We start from the raw sequence: 18,649 nt of genomic DNA, 5'->3' as shown, positions 1-18,649 counted from the left end.
AAAGAAGAAGAAGGCCTGAGTTTTTCATACGATATAGATACATTAGACTGAATGACCCTGCTGACAAACAAAAAAAAAAGAAAAGCAACCCACTTGAGCCCGTTTACAACTCCAGATAGCAACCTGACTGAACATGACCCGAGTATTCATCTTGTACTTCCATTCTTGTCCATGTGTAATTTCTCAAATTTAACACGTAGGCTGTGTGGGGCTCGCCCAAGTTTGGTGAACCAACCACCAACAACTTGTCTTGCCATGTGTCCATATGAGCTGTGTTGTACACTTCGGCTGGCAGCTCAGCTACTGCTTTCCATGTATCACCTTCTAGTGTTGTCACGTCACCTCCTCGACACATGTATAATTTTTCGTCAGCTGCCACGCAAGTTCTAGGACACATGCTAGTCCCTAAGAGGTTCTCTTGCACTGGGGTCCATTGCCACGAGGTAAAGTCGAATTGCTCGGCACTGCTTTCGAATTGGCCTTGCCTATCTGTACAATAGCCTCCGATGACATGGAATTTTCCCAGGTGGAAAATTCCCTTGCACTCATCCCGCTCTTTTCCCATGTCAGGCAAGGAAATCCACATGTCAGCCACCACATCATACGTTGTTGCTGATCTCAAAGCATTTTTCTCACCATCATGACCACCGGCAACGTACACCTTCCGATCCAAGTCCGATACGCATCCAAAGAATATTCTCCTTACACCTGGCATATCAGCCCCACGGCACCACGTGGCTGATACAAAATTGTAAACATAGACAGCATTTCGGATCTCAAAAGTGTCTGGATCCAAACCACCCATCACCACAAGTTTCGAACCGACTCCAACAACTTGACAAAACATCGGTAAACCATTGGACAGCCCCGGAACCAGTGGCAGGTCACACCAGTCACCCGCATCCGGCTCGCAAAGCACGATCCTATAAACCGGCATGGCCTGGCATTTCAGACCAGAATTTCTGTTCGGATTGACTAGGGTTTGGGTCATCACCATCAAATGTTTAGTATACCCAGCTGCTTTTCGATGGCGAAAAAACTGTGGCAACTGAATTTCAACCTTCCAATCTTTACAGGTTGATGCAATATTGGACAATTTATTGTATGGGACACGAACTAAACATTCACGGGCAATATCATTTGGAAGACCAGGAATCAACTCCATGATTTCGGACAGGCAAATTTGTTGAGGATCGAAAAAGAAAGATCACTATAAAAAAGGGAGGTTTTTCTAAAGAAAAGGGTCCAAAGGGAGGATATGGATAAAACAAATTAGAAGAGAAGTTTTGGTGCAACAGAGAGTTAAGTTTGGAAGGCTTTTATAGGGAATTGGCAGAGTGCAAGTGTTTCGAGATAAGAAGAAGAAGAAGAGAAGGGAAGAGAAGAAATTTGATGGCAAAGGTGAAACACACAATGGAGACCATTGGATCATCAGCCGTTGTTGTCTCCTTTCGTTGGTCTATTAACCTTTTGCATAATTACTATATTAAATTTGGCTCACTTTTGTCATATATATTTTATAGAAATATTTAAATAAAAAATATTCTATTAAAAATGTCTTTTATATTTAGTTCTTTTTTTCAAATCTAATATATATATTATATTATATTATATTATACATAATTATCAGATAAAATTTACTGATGTGGATGCTTATATGGATAGTTTTTCTTTTTGAAACTTCATAAAATTATTAAAATTTTTCTTTATAATTATATATAAGATATTTTTTTAATTTTAGACTTTTTATCAAAAAATAAATTTCAAAATTTATTTAGTTATCCAAAACTTTTAAAATTTAAATGAAAAATCTATTTAGATATAAAATAATTAAAGGGATAAAATTATTATTTTTTATTTTGGCAAGATTTTATTTAAATAAATAAAATTAATTCTTATATTTTATTTATGGATTAAATAAATTTATTTAAAAAAGTATTGGTTATCCAAATCTTTTTAAGATATATTTATTTGAAAATTTTAAATTATCCAAAGTTTTTCTTTTTACTAAAAAAATCATCTTTATTTGTCAAATACACCTTTAAATATATCTTTTTATTTTTAAAATTAATTTTCTAATAATTAGTTATATGTATGGGTCTAAATATGAGATTAGTCCTAAATGACAAAATAGCGAGTGAAAAAACACAATTGTTCTTGATCTATAATTAGTGTTACATTTTGAAATTATTATATTTTTGTTGCCTTTACTATTAAAATTATAGTATTAATAATTGTAAAGTTTGCTTGTGGAATATAAAAAACTTTATCTACCATTTTCAATCAGGACAATAATATAAATTTTTGTTTTTTAAAATTAATTATATATATCTTAAATTTTAAAAATATTAAATATAATTTTATCTTAATAGATTTCATGATAATCTTTTATTATTTAAAAAGATCAAATTTAATCTCTTAATAATTTATACATGATTGTTTAATATCATTCTTTAATATCAATTTGATTATTTTTTGTCACTGTTCTCCATTTTTGTGTTACCTCATTTTCTTTTTATATTAAAACGTGGAAGTTATAAAAACTTTTTTCTTATTTTTTTCTTAATTAATCGTTTCTTATTCACCAGCTCTTAGCTCTTTTGATGGAAAGGGAGCAATAATGCAATCAAGATATTACAAAGTTAACTAGAATTTTTTATTCTTAATCTTTTAATCTTTCTCAAATATTTCAAAAATATTCAAATTTCGAAGTTAGATTACTAATGGAAAAAAAATTCTTTTTTTAAGCATTTATTTTTTCTAGATACTTATAATAAGCATATAGTCTTTAATTTTGACTTTTTTTAATATATTACAAGATGTAAAATTACATAAACATATATATTTTTATATTTTGTAGGTGCTATCTATAAACATTTTCTCCTTACTTTTAACTCTTCACTTAATTAGGTAATTTTTTGTTCTTTCGATTGGTTTTCTTTTTTTATATATTACAAAGTGCAAAGTTACAAAAAATATTTTTTTCTTTTATTTTGTAAGTACTATTTATAAACTTTTTTTTTAATATTTGACTCTTCAGTCAATCAGATAAATTTTTTCTCTTAATTCAGCTTTCTTACAATATGCAAAAATAATTTCATTAATAGTCTGCTTGATTACATTAATTTTAACCTACTATTTATATCAAAATATTATTACAAATAATGAGAACTAATTGACTTTTGAAATCATATTTTACGTATGTAATATAATTAGCACATCAATTAGGATTTTGTATAAAAATTTGTAATCTGCTATACTTATTCCTTTTCAAAGTCATAACACTCTTTTTATTTATAAAAAAGTTATGATAAATTGAAATCCAATTTTATTTCATTCCTTTTTATTTTTTAAATCAAATCTCATTTAGTAAACACTTGATATTTCCTTAAATATAATTTAACAAAATATGAATTTAAAAAATTAAGAAGTGTTCATGAATTTGGTGGCATGCAATTGTAAACATTTTTAAATTTTAGATTCTATTTCAAGTCTGATTCAAATCACTTATTCAATTTATATTTATTATTAAAATGTTAAAATTTTATAATATTAAATATATTTTAAATTAAAAATTAAATAATTTTTTAATATAATAATATTTTGAATCCATGCTTAAAAAGTTATGCATAAAGTCATAAATTTGACCTATAATTCAACTAATGAACAAGTTTACTTCCTAGTAAGGTTAAAATATTATATTCAATTACGGTCCATTTGCATTTTTTTTTTCTTTGCTTGAATTTTGAAAAACATTCATTAATCAAATATGAATATGAATTTAAAAATAAGTATTTTCTTAATTTATTTTAATTAGTTAAATAAATTAAATTAATTTAACTAACTTTCTAAGATTTAATTGATATAAAATTATATATTTTTCATGTGATAAATAATATTATCATACTTAAAGTGTATGAGATTATTTGGTAAGAAAAAAAATTGAAATTAAAAAAATAATTTGTGATTTTTAAAAAAAAACCTCATAATTAACATAATTTATATGATTTTTTTCATTGGATTTTAACTATAAATTAATTTCAAGCATAAATAATTAGATATATATGATTTTGTCTTTCTTTTAAATTTTAAAATTTTGAATAACTAATAATTTTTTAAATATATTTATTTAATAAATAACATAAAATTAGAAATGATCTTATGTGTTATCATGAAGATAAATTTTTTTACACACATAAATTATTTATGATTACCTTATTAAATAGATAACAAATAATTAGATTAAATGATAAGTAGTTTTTAACTTGCTACATTACAAACTAAATCTCTTAAAAAAAAGGTTTTAATTACAATTGAAAAATAACTGATTGAATAATAATTAAAAGTAAATTAATAAAGTAAGATAATTCATGCATTGTACGGATAACAAACTAATTTTTATACATAGTTCAAATACTTGAGAAGTATAGGAGATATGAGTGGTTTCTTCCCACGTTATATTATGTAGTTACTAAAGACTAATTAAAAATTCAATAATTAATGCAAAGCATATATGACTTAGAAAACAAATGCAATATTTTGTAGTATTAAATGGACAATATCTAAACATATGTAGTCAATGCATGTCTGTTGGTGAATAATTGAACTTTATTTTATGTCTTGATTCCAATCCAATAATGTGTAGGTGAAATTTTAAAATTAGTAAAGATGCAAAAGTAATGCTAAGGGAATATTCTTGAATTCATATTACTTTTAATTGCTTAGCCACTGGGAGTCTAGGAGTATTCTTTGGGAAGTCAAGTCTTCAGACCGGATGAGACAAACAAAAAAGCAAAAAAAATTGTATTCACACTTGAATTTCTTACCATTTCCTTTTGTGAGCTGATGACCGATGCAGCTTAATTCATTGTAAAACTACCACATAAAAAAATGATAATTTTTTGTGGGATTAAAATATAATAACTAGATATTTAAGAGAATATATATATATATATATATTTGGTTTCAATGTGGGCAAAACCCTATTACAAAGGGAGAGAGGGGAGACTTGGTACGAAACCAAGCCTTTATTTCTTCTTGAAGATTTTTGTGATTACTAGATCACGAAACAGAAGATTTTAAGAATATATTATTTTTATATAAAAGAGATTAAAGATACATGAAAGAGCTATAACTACCAAAATTTAAATTTTCTTACTTGATGACAGAGTATATGTGAAAAAAAGACTGTATTCATACTTGAAATTCTTGCCATTAATTTCCTTTTGTGAACAGATGATGAATGAATCTTAATTCACTGTGAAAATAACAAATCAAAAAGTGATAACTTTTTTATAGAATTAAAATATGATAATTAGATATTTAAGAATATACTTTTTTTTAAGGATAAAGGAGGCTAAAAATATAGAAATGGATTGCAAATGTTAAATTTAAAAATTTTTTTCCTTGAGTGACAGAGAATCTGCAAAAAAAAAAAAAATTGTATTCATACTTGAAATTCTTGCAATTTTCTTTGTGAACTGATGATCAATGGAGCTTAATTCACGAAAATAACACATGAAAAGTGATAAAAAAAATTTTGATGGCATCAAAAAGTGATAATTAGAGATTTAAAAACAAATTATTTGAAAAAGATTATAAGCTCGATGTAAAAAAAACCTTTAACTGACAATTTGTAAGTGCTAATTCTATTAAGAACTTCATAAAAAAAAATTATTCATTAAAATATATTGAAGTAAGTGATATTTATTTTTTGACATTATGTAATTATCCTCATATTCGATTTATGTACATGCTATACGATTATGTTTATGTCAAGTCCAACATTGTGTTAAACAATAAATATCAGACAAATTAGTTTTGCTTTTAGAATTTTCTTAAATTAAGAACACGGTGAATCTTCTTATATTTAATTTGAAACTCAAAGCAAGGATGTTTTTGTAGTTCATTCAATATGGAGACATTTGATTTTTCCTCCTCGTGAATTGAATAAACAAGAGATTTTGCACAATAAACTCCGGACCATTTCACTTTCAATTTTTTTATTATAATTATATAACATATAATTACAATAAAAAGTTATATAATGACACTCTTAAATGTGAGTTTTGCACGATTATCCAAAAAAAAATTTTATATATTTGCTAAACACAAATTTTTCTTTTACTCTTCAACTAAAATTTTTGTAACAATTTTTTGGATAGCTAAACGAATTTAAAAACAAATAGAGTTGTTATCAATTTTTTTAATTAAGTGTGATTAGCTACCTATTAAAATTTTATATTTTTAATAAAATCTTAAAATTTATTAAAAAGATAATTTTTGGATTTACGAAATTAGTTTTGGTTTGGGAGACGATTAAGCGTGGAAATGATTAGCACTCTCACAGAGTTCATTAAAAACCGGTACCAATTAATTATGTATTATCTTTTAATTTTGACAAAAAATTTTAATTTTGGTATTTATAAATGATTTCCTTAATTTAGTTTATTTATCACAAATTTGACCCTTTTTTATTATTTTATTCATTAAAAATAAACTAAAACTTTGTTATTGAAAAGTTTCAAAAAACATTCTAATACGCTAATAATATTTTAAAAAAATTTCTCATCTAATAATTTTTTAAAACTCACTACTCAAACATCTTATGAATCTCATCCTCGGATGTTATTATTATTTTAAAAATAAATGACATACATGCAAAGGCAAATAATGAAATGTTAATATGCATATTTTATTTTTCTCTTTTTTATTACTTATTAATTACTTTCTTATAATATTTAGAAAAGAAAAAATTTTATTATATTAAAATTTTTTTATAAATACTCCAATACACCGGTAGCATTAAAATAAAATCTTTTCATCTAGAGATTTTAAGTATCACTATTCAGAATACCCTAAAATCTCGTTATCGAAAATTTATTTTTTTAATTATTAATATTTCATGCTAAAAGTTTTACAGTAATACAATTATCCATAAATAAATTTATTTCCTAAAAACACATTTTTCATAAATATTTTATCTTTTTATTTATTTTTTTAGACTATTCAAATTAAATTAATAAAATTAAAATCTTTGTATTGAAAAGAGTTTCTAAATATTCCAATACTTTGACAATTTTTAGAAGTCTTTTCTCACTTGGTGAATTCTTAGGAATCGTTACTTGAACTGCTTATCATCTTATCATAAGAAAAATCTTCATTTTTCTTAAACATTAAATAATAAAAAATTCTCACAAAAAAAAATAATTACCTATAATGTTTATATTTTCATAAGCATAATTAATTATTTCAAGGCAACCTTATTTTATAAAAATATAATTAATATGGATAATGTAAAAACATTCAAACAAAAAGCCCAAAAAAATGTATAAGAACTATACCTAAAATTTTAGTGTTGAAGCCCAAAGTTTCAGGTCCACCAAGTCAAACCACTTGAAGTCCAACTATCACAAAAAAATGGGGTCCAGAGAGATTGGGCTATTAAAGCGAGTCAACTAATGGGTCGTGGATTGTAGGTTGCAATCAACCAGTTGGGCGGGTTGATTTTGACTTGGTTCACCTTTCTTTCTTTTTTTTTTTTAAACCTATAAAATCCAAAGTTTTTTTTTTCATCCATTCTATCTTTTATTCTTTAAAAAAAAAAAAAAAAAAACCCAAAACTCTCTTAAACACAAACTAATAGCCCCATTGATTTCTAGAATATGATGCATCACCACTGCACTACTGCCGCACTCCACTATCGGCCAGCGTCTTTTAGCTTTCAAATTTCACCTATAGATTCTTTTCTTCATCCTCTTCCATAATCTTTAGTTGGTTTTTCCAAAATCTTGGTTAAACTCCCTAGATTTAAGCCTAAACTTGTAGCATCAGTTTCTAAAAAAACTTTTGATCCACTTCTTGTAACACCGTTACCTATAACCATGTTTTCTCCCAAGGCCTAACCTTCATAAAACTAAATTCTTTCAAGTCTAAGAGCAAAACCTAAATCGTTTTCACTTTTTTTTTTTTTTGCATTCTTTGCATTCTTTGGCTTTTATGGTTTTTTTTTTTTTTGTTGCTACTTTGACTGAGGTTCCTCCCTACGAAGAAAACTGCAGCTATTTTGTTTTTTCTTTTGGTGTGATTTTTCGTTTAGGAAATAGAATAGGGTATTTTGGCTTTTCTATTTGGTTATGGGTCATAGTTTGAGGGATGGGGCTTCAATGGCAGGGAATTTGGCTAGTAGAGGGGCAGTTGTTGGGAGATGGGAAATGGGAAATGGATTACTATATGGGGTTATGTTGGGTTGGTTTAAGCTGGTGAGATGGTCTGGTATGGCATTGGGTTTCAACTATGTGATGGTTTTAGGTCATATCTACTTTAGATTGAAAAATAGTAATAAAGGCTTGATGGTTTTGTGGTGGTGGTTTTAGATGTGTGACAGGAGGCATTGTTGGCAGTGAGCTATGAGGAAAGGCTATAGTAATGATAGAGGAACTATATAAATCCCTTCCTTTTATGCTGTGTATGTTTTTGGTAAAAATTTAAAAATTTGGCTTGATGTGGCTGAAGGTAGTGAAACTAGTATTAAGAATTTTGGCCAATTATGGCAACAAGTTGCCGCCCACTTCTTCTTATTTTGTTTCTTTATTTTTTGCATTTTGCTTTTTTTTGTCATTTTATCATTTTTTAATTCTTTTAGTAAATAAATAAAATAAGAACAATAACAAAAACAAAACAATAAAAATAAAATTAGGTTTTAAAATTTAATTTGGACCTAAAATTTATGTTTAGGCTTTTATTGGGCCTTTAAACCCAAATAACTAAAATTTGAATTAATTCCAATTAAATTGAGCCTTGACCCAAATAGAATTGGATTTATTAATCCAAGATACGCCTTAAAGGAGTAAATCTAATTAAAATGCTTAAATTGGCCCAAATCGAATTATTCAAATCAATTGTAAAAATTGAATGAAATCGAATCGATCTGGATAAAATTAAGTGTTTATAGCTACTTCTCTTTATACACTACTGAGAGTCAAGAATAAGATTAAGATATAAACAACAATTTTGTTTGGATTAACGATTCAAAATTTTTCAAAAGTTTTTTATGTTGTTTTTTGTATTTTTTGTGTTTTGTTTTTTATTTTGGATTTTCTTAATTTTTGGTTTTTTTTAATTAATGAACTTGATAATTTGAATACAAATTTAAAAGCTCATTTAAACAAAATGCTCAACAACTTTTGAAAATAAAACAAAAAATTATGCCCACAAAATTTACGAATATTACTCGAAAGACTTAGAGATTGCACTTGGAGCTCTTATAGCTCTTACAAATCTCGACATTAAAATAGATTTAGCTCGAAAGATTTATGAATCTTATCCAAAAAACTTTGTAATTATGTCTGGAAGTCTTACAAATCTCTATATATATGAAAGCTCCTTTAATCAGAAGCATTGAAACTTTAAAGATTTAAAATGTTTTGCTCAAAGATTTTAGAGATTATATTCGGAAGTCTTACAAATCTCAACATTTAAGAAAGATTATCTAATTAGAGGCATTGAAACTTTAAAGATTTATAACATTCTGCCTAAAGAACTTATGAATAATTTGAATCTTTGCTCGAAGGTCTTGAGAAGTCATTTAAAAATTTGAAGTTTTGCCCGTAAGCCTTGAAAATCTTTCAAAATTTTAAAATTTTACTTGAAGGTCTTTGAAAATCATTTAATAATTTAAAGTTTTGCTCAGAGGTCTTGGAGATCATTTAAAGATTTAAGATTTTGCCCGAAGATCTTGAAAATCAATTAGAAATTTGAGATTTTGTTTGGAGGTTTTTGAAAATCATTTAAAATTTAGAAATTTCACCCAGAGGTCTTTGCAAAACTTTTAAAAATTTATAATTTTGCCTAAAGATGATTTATTAAAAAATATAAGATTTTGCCTAGAGGTCTTAGAGATCATTTAGATTTTAAATTTTAAATCTTGAAAATCATGTACTCATTCTCCTTATCCTTATCTCTTTTAGAGGTTAAAATCTTTTCATTTCAAAATTTTCACTTTTTGTTTTAAAATTTTTCATTCTTTGTTTCAAAACATCTTATCTTTTAGATTCGAAAATGTTCAATATTTCAATTTTGTCTTTCAAAAGTGTTTCACACCATTTCTTTAGTATTTTAAATTTCAAAAGAATAAATTTTCTCTTTCTTGCTTTATTACCTAAAATTTGATGAACATAACCATGATGCAAAAGATTATTGAAATAATCATGCGGATGCAAACTTTACTTCATGCAAAAATGCAAATGAATGCTGTATGCGAATATGTAAATGTCTCATTTCATATACAAATGTTAATGTCTTTTTCTTGATGTAAATGTTCCATACAAATGCAAATTTCTATCCTAGTTATGCACATGTATTTCAATGATGCAAGTATAAATACCTTTTTTTTATAATGCAAATGCCAACATGAAGATGTAGACGCAAAGATCTTTTTTCTCATTTTTTTTTTAGCTTTTGTTTTTGTTGACTTCTTTTTGCTCAACAAATTAGCTTTTCAACTTCCTCATAAGAGGGTCTCTTTTTCATTTTGTCATATTCTTTTCTTTATGCCGTTACTTATCTTTTTCGTGGTCTATTTACCAATTTATGCTTTCTTTACTTTTTCAACAGGCTTTTTGATTTTCTTTTCATTTTCTTTTTTAACACGCAATATGCAATATGCTGCAATATGTGTTTTGGACTTGATTATGAAAATAAGAATATACCTCACTATTCCCAAAAATATTTTTTTTCTTTTTCTTTCCTTTTCAATAACATTAATCTTTTAATGAAAATTATCTTTTCTTTCTTGAATCTGAACTAGTCTAAAAATTCTCACATCTCAATAATTTTTTCAAACATGATTTTTTTATTTTTCATAAAAAGTGTAACCGATTATTCATAAGTTTTCAACAATGGTTGACAAAATTTGCCCCACTTAATTAAATTTTTTAATCAAAGAATGAAATATCTGAATAAATGTGACTTTGAGAGTTTTTTGGCAATTAGTGTTCCCTATTAGAAATGAAAAAAGTGACAAATTTCTTTTCAAATGGATTAAAATGTCCTAGGATATGGAGATTTCAGTTCACTCAAAAAAATAAGAAATAAGTTTGTCTAAAACATGAATCTTTTGAAAATCAAATATGTTGATTTTTTTTTAGTATCCAAATATGACATTTTGATAGAGGGTAAGGCTAGCTATGACAGGCTTAAAATTTTGAAAGGTCATTTAGTAAGGAGGAAAAAAGGCTCAAATTTTTAAAATCAATCTTTTTTTATACATTTCAAGCTTTTGGGGTCATGATATCTTTGGATTTTTTGAAAGGTACAAGTTATCTTTAGTTGGCATCTTATCTTAACATCAAAAGTGGCTTTAAGGTCTTTTAGGTTTACTATATATTACCTTTTTACAAGGTTTTCACCCTAGAGCCACATTCATTTTTTTTTTACTTTGTTTTCTTTTTCTTTTGATTATTACACCATGTACTCAAGAATTGAAACTTATCCAAAATGAGATAACAATCTAAACATGTAATTAGGCAATAAAGCGAGACAAACAAAGTTTTTGGATTTTATGGTCATTTCTAAAAAAAAGGCCCTTCAATTTTAAACAACCATGTTTGATCCACTATAGATTTTTAGCAGGAAGTAACGTAGGCCAATGTTTAGGGGTTTAAAAATAGGAATAAATAGGCCCAAAATAAGTATTTAAAAAAAATTTAAACTAAGAATCATTCTTTGAAAAATTCATTTTGGGGTATTTTTCTTTTTATTTTCCCATGTTTTTCGCTCAATCATTCATTTTTTTCCCTTTTTCATTTTTCTTTTCTTTTGTTATTTCTCTTCATTTTTTTTCATTTTTTTCCTTTTTCTTCCTTTATTTATTTTTTATTTATTCTTATTCTTTTCCATTTTTTCCTTTTCCTCTTTCTTTATTTTTTTTTTGTTCTCTTTGTTCCTTTCGTTTTCTCATTTTCTTTTCTTTCAAATGGATTCAAAACTTTAAAAACTTTTTATTGGATATTTGCTTTCAGCATATAAGGTCATTTTCTAACTTTGTCATATTTACCCTTAAATACATCCTTTTTTACCCTTCAATGTAAAGGGTGATCATTGGTCAAAGTTCATTATAAAAGAAATCTAATTAAACTCAAATAGAGTAGTAAGGGACAATTTTCTACATTCGTAAAAAGATGATAAAAGATGGTCATTTATCATTTCAAACCAAGTTGCTCAATTTTGAAGAGCAATTTTTTTAAAAAAATAAAGTTTGAAAAAAAACTTTTTGTGTTTAGTCTCTTTTCTTTGTTTGTTTGGGATTTCCCTAATCATTATTACTTTTTTTGAACTTTTTAATTTTTTTCATAGTTTTTTTATAAATTTATTGGAATATGTTATGATGTCACAATCAAAGATTTTTTCCACTTTTTCTTTTATTTCTTTTCATTTTTCTCTTTTTTTTTTTTTGCATTCTTTCACAACTATTTGAGAAAAATACCTTATTTTAACAAACCACTCTTGATGTAGGTTAATGTGAGAAAAAGTAATCATATAAAATGAACTCATTTAAAATGAACTCATTTAAAGTATCAAGAAGTCCATGTCACTATAAAACAAAGAACGAGTGAATCACAATTCAAGTTATCTTGCGGGTAATGACATCTTTCTTCTTGATCCATATGCATCAAGGTATCAGACAAGAATAATTTTTTAGGCAAAGAATTAGAAGGTTAGTTTGTTTATAGTCATTTAAAAAGATAACCTTGACACCTCAAATTATCGCATTCGAATTCTAAAAAAAAAAACATTATTTTGGCCTAATCTTTTGAGAATCCCAATTTTTTGTTTTAAATTGGATGTCTCATTGTTCATTACCCATGGAAAGATTATCACCCTTTTATATCATAATATTATGAAACGAAGGCAAGGCTGATAAATTTAGGTTTAAATCGTTTATAAGGTTATGGTTGATAAAAGAATTCTTTTGATTGATTTGGAAATGATAAGGCATTTGGTGAGTTTATTTCTAATAAAGATCACCAACTCTTTTGGGACTTTTTCTATTTTTTATTATAAAAGAAAACTTTTTTTTCCTTTTCTTTTTCTTCCCTATTTTTTTCAAGGCATTTCTCATCTTATGATTTCATAAACTAATTATATGGAGCTTTTATTCAAACAATTGCATAAAAATAAAATTTCGTAAAAAAATTTAAATATTCATTTCTTCTAAAATAAATTCTAACAAGATTAATCTAAATAACTCTTAGGGATACTATACATATGTCATACACAAAAGGTCAAAGGTTCAATAGAAAATCATCCTAATTTGATCTTTCCAAACTCAAGAACTTATTCTACATTTCAACTCTTCACATTTTGTAATTGGATAAAGCCAACTTTCATTGCCCATAAGGTTTGGAGTCAAAATACCATTCTTGATGAGATTTTCAACATTTTCATTTAACCATCTGTATTTTTTAGTCAAGTGACCAATTACTCCCATATGATAATTATACTTATCATTAGGATCATAATTCTTTACCAGTAGATTTGGTGTTGTTTTCTGATGTACAAGAATAAGGTATTGTTCTTCTATTAGCAAAGGCAAATTGTGAGAAATAAGGATTGAAAGTTTCTCTTAGTCATTTCTTAGTTTTTTCAAATTTTTGTTGGTTTGGTTAGGTGGTAGGCTCAAGTGTAAGGACAAGATCATGAATTGTCATTTGAGAATACCGATTTATTGAAAAGCCCAAATGCTAGCTTAGTTGACAAAAATATGGGCTTTGAAAGATACTACCCATGATAAGGAAGTGAGGTTGATGAAGAAGATAAGGATTGCATAAGATAAAGTTTTTGGATAGATGCTCCTCAAGTGTGGCTACTTGCACTTTCCCTTCATTCCTTTTTTATGTACTTTTTTTCAACATCAGTTGCATTTTTCAATTTAATCTTACCATTCTTGATTGCATTTTCTATTATTTCATAAAAAATCATCATGTCAGCAAAGTTTTTGAAGAAATCCCGATAATTATTTCATAATAAGAAGTGCTCAAGGACTTGACAAATAGAATAGTGATTTCTTTCTCTATTAGGGGTGGTTGTACTTGAGTTGCCATGTCTTTCCATCTATGTGCATACTCTTTAAAAGTTTTGGTTGAACATTTCATATTCTTTAAGGATAACCTATCTGGTGCCATATCTTCAACATATTTGTATTGTCTAGGAAGGCGCCAATTTTTTACAAAAGTGAATCTTACTTCGATCTAACTGAGCATATCACCTTACTACAAATTCGATGAGACTATTTTGAAAATAGTGGACTAACAACTTATCATCATGAGTGTAGCCCATCATCTTTTGATAGTATATGGTTATGTGTACTGAAGGGCATTTTATTCCATCATACTTTTTGAAATCTAGGGCTTTAAATTTTAACAAAATGACAAGATCAAGTACTAGACTAAATTCGCTAGCATCAACACTCCTATATATATCATGGCCTTCAATTACCTTCAATTTTTCTTCCAACAGGTCATATTTATCTTTTATCATTATATCTTCTAATGGATCTGACATCATTTTCAATTTTTCTTATTCTTTAGAATCATCCAAATTAGATACAGTGATGGGGTCATAGGAAGTAGAACCAAAATTGACATTTATCTAAACTAGGGAGAACTTGGCAGAAGTGTCAATATAAGGTTGATGGATTGTTAAGGGTTCTTATGGCATATGAGGTATTGAACATATGGATATGTGAACCCAGGCAGATACAATGGTTCCTTAATAGCTATTTTCTCTTTTGCCTTGTGTGTTTCAACAATCCGTTTTTCTTTTGTCAAACCCGCTAACATTTATTTAATTTTGCCAACTGTCTATGCATATTCTATTGCATTATTGTAACTGTTTTCCTAATCTCTTCTTGGGTCCTTTCCATTCTTTCATCTAGTTTGTATTTTTATTTTTTATGATTCTTGTATAGGCTTGAGTGTTGTAAGTGAGCACGATTAACTAATCTTGCTTCTTATGATGCACTATCCTTGAATTTTTTATTAATTATTAAAAGTCAGAAATGCATGACATGAATTTTATTAATGGCCTTAAGAGATCATTTAAAATTTCTATAAAATTTAGGTAAAACTTTTAAAAATATCTTTTTGCTTCAAAGGTTTGAAGAGAGTATATGATCACCATTTCTTATCCTTAGTTGGCACAAAAAACAATAAATTCAAACAAATAATGTAGGATACACAAGTCAAATTTTATTATTGTTAAAAAAAAGCTTAAATTCCTTTCTATATTCAGGTCGGGTTTTTTAAAAACATTTTTTCTACCACAAAAGTTTGGTGAAAGTATATTTACAACAATTATTCTTTTTTACGAGTTTTTTAGGCATACTATTATTTTTAAAAAATGAAATGTAAATAGAGATGTCCATTAATAAAAAATTAAAATAAAGAGAAATTTCTGTTCATTCCCAAAAATTTCAAGTTTATACATCATGAAACATCCTAGGACTAAGATTATAAAGTGTCGTACTCATTCATACTCTTTTTTACCTTATCTACGAAACCTAAAAGAAGTTGATTATGATTGTTGTTAAGACAACCCTTTACTTTAGGGCTTCTATTTTTTATTCATTATCCTAGCCAACTTTACTATTGCCTATAGCACTACTTATTCTCTCAACATGGATCAATAAAGGATTCTTATAAATAACTAGCTTCATTTCGACATCAAAACTCAAATATCCTACTTTTACCAATCTTTGTACCCTATATTCCAAAGATGTATAGTCTTTTAAAAAATGATCTATAATGCCAAAATGATATTCACATTAAGCATTGGATCATATCATTTGAGATACTATAGTTTGAGGGTTCAACAGGGATAAAGACAATGAAGTATTTTTTTCAGAAGCTGTGAGTATAAATCTTTGTACGACATAGGTATTGGGCCAATAGAGGTTTTTCCTATGGTATTGGTGGTGCAAGAGTTTTTTTATTCTATAATTGGATTGCTTTACTAGAAAAATAGTGGTATAGTGGGTGTTAGAGTGAATTGGAAAACTCTGGGTCGAAAACTAGGTTGAAAATGCGGTGATGGGATAGCAAGTTGAAAAAGTGGTTGTAAAATGTGAGGTGGTGGACATGAATTCAGGTGTGGAATTCTCTGAGTTTACATGAAGTTTGGGGACTTAATCTCGAGTGCTTGGAAAGAAGGTTAAAAATAGTCGTAAGAAAGATTTAATTACGGGGTTTGGACTAGGGATAGTTGGTGAGAGTTGTTTGAAACCTGGTGAGTCCATCTTGAAAATCAAATTTTTGAGTTTAATCATTTGCATGATCAATTCATCCATTCCATTTTTTAGCTTGCCTAACTTTTGATCACTGCTCGAATCACTTAATTTCTTAGTATGCTCGAAAAAAGTGTTAGACCTAACAAGAACCAATTGATCTTGATCTGATTGAATCGAAAATGACGATCTTTGAGGAGCAATAAACTTAATCCCACCACCACTTTTAACCATTTTTATCAATTAAGTAATCTGTTGTTTTATTTTTTAAAGCTCGTACTTAAATTCCTCTTAATTTAACTCAAACTCACTAATCCTTCTTCCAATTGATCCCATTTTTGTCATTCTGATTCCCACCAAAACAAACATTTTATTCAGGGACTTAGACAAAAAATTCTATGTTATTACCCTTATTAAATGAATGCCACGAAACAATTTCTAACTTATATGACATATAGAGCATGTTTATAAATATGACTATAATGCCTAAAGAATGTCATGAAATACCAAGATGCCTAAGACAATGGATTTTACATGTACAAGGCCCTAAATGATAAAAATTTCATCGCCCATGAATATATGTGCAAGGAATGTAATGTTCTGTTACCAGAGGTGATGAGGTATATTCATGTGAAATACAATGCATACTTTATAAAATCTTACTATTCATGGATCCACATGTCTGGAATGCAATGGCATACTTACACGAGTGATGAGATGTATATCTATGACTAATGCAACACATTTGTATGAAATACATTAACTTATCATGTGCATAAGATATATCTACATGAAATGTAATACTTATGCTATGCCGCCCTAATGAAACTAATACTACCTTAAAATATGTAATGAAATGGAGTAAATCTATTATTTAATGAGATGTGTATAAGATAGAATGCATGTACTATCTATTAAGATGCATGAGATGGGGATGTACATACTATCTTATTATTTCCATTTTTTTTAAATATGATAAAAATGAATGCAAAAAGATCAAATGAAAATCTAAAAGAGGCAACAACATTCAAGCTTAAAATTCTCTTTTTTTTTTTCCTTTTTTTATAAAGAGGAAAAATTGAAGAAGACACATTTTTTTATTGCATAGAATAATTAAGATTCGAAGATTTCTCTTTTTTCATTAATTTTTATTTGGTCAATAAACAAAGAATTAAAAAAAAAACCTTTATTTTTGTTTGAATTTTCTTTTTTGGATAATGCTGAAAACTTTTATTTTATTTTATTTTAAAACATTTTTTGAAAATACAAATTTTGGATAACCACCAAATGAATGAACTACATGTTAGAAAAATTTTTTGTTTTCTTTTTATTTTAAAAGAAAGTGCTTTTCTTTTATTATTTATTTCTTTTTTTATTCAAAATTTTAATTTTATTTGTGCCATTATTATCCCTAAATGTATATTGTATTGGAGTGTCTTAATTTGGGTTTTATATTTACCATTTTTTTTTTACTAAGCAATCACCAATTTTTGGTTTCATTAAAACTTCGCAGAATAAATGTTGTTAGTATTAATACCTCTATGCGAGATAGGAAGAGAGAGGGGTGGGGAGGGTTGGTAAAAAAGTACTATAACATAAAAAACAAGCATAACATAGACTTGGTATCTGATTAAAGTGTGAGAACCAAGCAACAAGTGGCAAGTCAACATTTAATTCAACGTATCAAAGAGGAAAAATCTATTGGGGGTGCAGCAGGTGATTCTTAGAGAGAGAGAGAAAGGATGTATTCAATTTTGTTCCCCTTCACAGAACAGATAATAAGCTCATCAACTCATCATAATTATGTAGGAAAAAATCATAAAACTATTTAAAGGATCATAAACATCTAGCCAGGCATTTGGACTGGTTGAGAATTAGTTTGCCTCCAATTATTCTTGCCATTAATTAATGGCATTTTGCTATGGCATCCAACCTAAAATTAATGGACAAGAAAAGTCGAGTCACAACCAAAAAGTAAAGCAACTAAAAATTGTGATATAGGACATAATACTATTTAACATTCTACCCAGAGTGCAGCCCAATGGAAGAACTTAGACATATCAGCCTATCTTTGTGGAGTACAAAAACCCTAAGTTCAACTAATGTGGGATATGGCCCATTTAACATAAGCTAAATAAATGGACATCAAGAAGAATGGATATTTGATTTCCTTCAGAAAATATCAAAGATCCCAAAGTATTCATGAAAATTCTGGGACTAAGGAAATGCCAGATGATTTCTCATTGTTTTTTATTTATAATAATTTTGCTCCTCTCCTCTAGTAGGGAAAAGAGGCTGATAAGGAAGAAATTTTCTTCCCAGTTGGAAAAAATCATAAAACATAGTTGAAGACGAATCATTATGCTA

The 18,649-nt window shown here is 27.4% G+C and overlaps 1 pseudogene; it reads right to left on the bottom strand.

Moving 5' to 3' along the window:
- On the bottom strand, window positions 1-1,438 carry LOC111280975 (F-box/kelch-repeat protein At1g80440 pseudogene; annotated as a pseudogene).
- Between the last annotated feature and the right edge of the window lie 17,211 nt (window positions 1,439-18,649).

This window comes from Durio zibethinus, chromosome 28 (assembly GCF_047325235.1).
Source record: "Durio zibethinus cultivar Kanyao isolate XHJ-2024 chromosome 28, ASM4732523v1, whole genome shotgun sequence".
NCBI classification, from domain to species: Eukaryota; Viridiplantae; Streptophyta; class Magnoliopsida; order Malvales; family Malvaceae; genus Durio; species Durio zibethinus.
This window is presented reverse-complemented; position numbering and strand designations above follow the sequence as displayed.